Here is a 3,503-nt window from a genome sequence, read left to right as displayed (position 1 = left end):
GCTACTGGGGAGGCTGAGGCAAGAGAATCACCTAAGCCCAGGAGTTGGAGGTTGCTGTGAGCTGTGTGACACCACAGCACTCTACCGTGGGTGATAAAGTAAAACTCTGTCTCTACAAAAAAAAAAAAAAGAATCTCAGCAGAAGAGCTTTCTTTTTCTTTTTTCTTTCTTTTTTTTGAGACAGAGTCTCACTTTGTTGCCATTGGTAGAGGGCCGTGGCAGCATAGCTCATAGCAACCTCAAAGTCCTGGGCTCAACTGATTCTCTTGCCTCAGCCTTCCAAGTAGCTGGGACTACAGGCCCCTGCCACAACACCTAACTATTTTTCAAGATGAGGTCTCAACTCTGGCTCAGGCTGGTCTCAAACCTCAGGCAATCCACCTGCCTCAGCCTACCAAGTGGTAGAATTACAGGCATGAGCCACTGAGCCCAGCCCAAGAACTTTCATTATAGAAAACTTTCTCTTCCACAGCAAAGAGGACATTAGAGAGTAGTAGGGGACATCTATTCTGTTATCAGACAAACTGCCTGCTTTCTTTTTCCAGAAAACGCTGTGTGGTTTAGATAGAAGCTTCCATTTTATTATAGACTCTATTAGGTCTCTATCGCTGTGTAACAAATGACCTCACAATTTAGCAGCTGAAAACAGGTAACATTTACTATCTCAATTTCCACTGGTCTGGCTCAGGGACTCTCATGAAGTTGCAGTCAGAGTGTTGAGCCAGGGCTAGAGACTACTTCCAAGCTCACACGTGTAGCTTTTGGCAGGCACTGGAGATCTACTTCCAGCTTACACACATGGGCCCTCTCCACAGGGCTGTCTTACTATGTGACAGCTGGTTGTCCTAGAGCCAACAATCTGAGAAGCACCTCAGAGGGAAGCCACAGTCTTTCTATAACTTCATATTGGTAGTGAGGTCCCATTTCTTCTGCTGAATTCTGTTTCTTAGGGTAGAATCATTCATAAGCTTGGCCCACCCTTAAAAGCTAGAGTTTGCACAAGGGCATGACTATCAAGAGGCCGGGATCCTAAGGGGCCATTTTAGATGCTGCCTGCCACACAGATCCCACCTGTTCTTAGGTCAGCTGACTCAAGCCAGTCCAATCAGAACATTTCCTTGGGATTTTTTAACTTGACTAGAAGGAAAGAATCTAAAGTGGTAAAATTTGAAGACACTGTGGGCAGCCTTGTTTCTCACCAAGCGGAAGAAGTTGGCAGGTGGGAAAATGAAGCTAACACTTAAAGGAAAGCAGAGACCAGAAATAGCAGGAATTCCCAACTGTCCATCAGTTTCTGGTTCCATTGGCTCCTAATTCTTCCATGCTCTGATTACTCCTATAGTTTGATTACACATATCAATACACTAGACCTCCTACTCTTTTTTTTTTTTTTTTTTTTTTTTTTGAGACAGAGCCTCAAGCTGTCCCCCTGGGTAGAGTGCCATGGCATTACAGCTCACAGCAACCTCCAACTCCTGGGCTCAAGTGAGTCTCTTGCCTCTGCCTCCCAAGTAGCTGGGATGACAGGCGCCCACCACAACGCCCGGCTATTTTTTGGTTGCAGCCGTCATTGTTGTTTGGCGGGTCCGGGCTGGGGATTCGAACCTGCCACCTTAGGTGTACGTGGCTGGCGCCTTAGCCGGTTGAGCTATAGGCCCCGAGCCAGACCTCCTACTCTTAATGCCCACACTAATTCAGGGCAGGTTTCTGTCACTTGTAACAAGGGAATGATGGCTAACCGATCTAGTGGCACATTGAAATTAGGACAATATTGCAGGTGAGAAATGATAAGGGCCTGGAGAAGGCACTGGGGCTGGGGATTAGGGCCCAAACAGGACAGAAGATAGCAACTGAAGGCAAGGATCATGTAGGATGGTCTATTCCCCATCATATCCCCAGACCTTAAATTGTGTCTGGCACATAGCAAGTGCTCAGTAAATATTTGTGGCAATGAATGACTAAATGAATAAACAAAAGCAGGGAGACAAGGATAAAAGCAAGCCTTACTGATCAATTGAATATGGAAAATGAGGGAGAGAGAAATTAAACCTTATACCTGGTCTTGGGCTAGGAAGGCTGGCTGGCTAGTAGCCTCTGCAAGACAGGAAGAGCCGCTGTGTGGGGCAGTGAAGAGGGGTGACGAGTTCAGTTCTGAATGGCTGGCATGTGTTTTCAAGGTTGAGTGCTGGTCTTGGGGAACAGAGTGTTCTATCTCCATGAGGGTCATTCATGTCATTGGTTACCTTAGCCCACATAACCAACAGCGTAGTGCAACTACATGCACTTAAAACCCTATTTACACAGTAGAGAAAGACCTGCTTTTGCAAATAGGCAATGATCACAACCACCTCAGGGACTGGTAGCCCTGATTAGCAATGGTCTAAAGTTAGCATTACAAGACCAGCTGTGGTGTGTCAGCTTAATAAGTCCCTCTGACTCCCAGAATAGGACTTCCCTAGGGCACCCTCCGTGACAGCTTACTTCCCAGACAGGGGGGATTGTGGGGACAAGTGGAGAGGCTTGAAATTGGGTATTCAGAAAACGCATTTGTTTCCCTCCTTTGGGGATGCCCACACTGAGGCCCAGTAAAGATGGCAGCTTTTAAAAACTGGCATTGTAAAACTGCAGGGGGTGGGAAACGCCCCCTTTTAAATCAGCACTCCACGTCCAGTCAGAAGCAGACTAGGGAGGTGGTTAAGCAAGGACTGTTAAATCAAATCGCACCAGAATTTGTCGGAAGCACTGACTCTGTTTATCTCCCTGGGCGAGGGTTATTAGCATGTGTCGGGAATGCAGCTTCTGTGGCTCCAAACACCCCCTGCTACTACCAGACATGCAGAATGCCAGCCTGACAGGGCAGAGCCACCAGCTTCCCTGCAAGTTCCTCCTGCGAAGCGACTAAATAGTCCAGAGCAAAGGCTTCTTTTGTGGCTCAAATATACCCTGCTAGGAGAATGTGGCCATTCATTCCCTCTTCTGAGCACAGTCTGAGGGCAGGGTGGTGGGCAGCAAATCAGGCCAGCTGGAGTAGTGAGGTGAAGGTCTGGAAATAGTAAAGCCTGGGTGGTGGGGTGAGGGGCGAGTACAAACTGCCAGTCCCAGAAACATCCCTACTGGCTTCAGCATGTAGCTGTGCCACAGTTAAGGCAGGATATAACTTTGTTATTGTTATTCAATTCAGGATATTAACTTTGTTATTCAATCTTTTAAAAAAACTTTTTATTAGAAGCTGGGAGTGGTGGCTCATGCCTATAATCTTAGCACTCTGGGAGGCATCACTGGAGGGTGGGTGGATGACTGGAGCTCAGTAGTTCGAGATTAGCCTGAGTAATAGTGAAACCCTATTTGTATTAAAAATGATACACCTGCACTAGGATCTCCACTGACGTGCCTAACAACTTTAGCAATTAAAAACATTTGGTAGCCAACAGGGAATATGTTTAAATGTTTAAAAACATTTCTGGAAATAGCTGTTACATAAATTAAGAAAATAGGTCTTGGCT

This window comes from Otolemur garnettii, unplaced genomic scaffold (genome assembly GCF_000181295.1).
Source record: "Otolemur garnettii isolate 467f Iridium unplaced genomic scaffold, OtoGar3 scaffold00115, whole genome shotgun sequence".
Classification (NCBI taxonomy): Eukaryota; Metazoa; Chordata; class Mammalia; order Primates; family Galagidae; genus Otolemur; species Otolemur garnettii.
Note: the sequence above shows the minus strand (reverse complement) of the source record.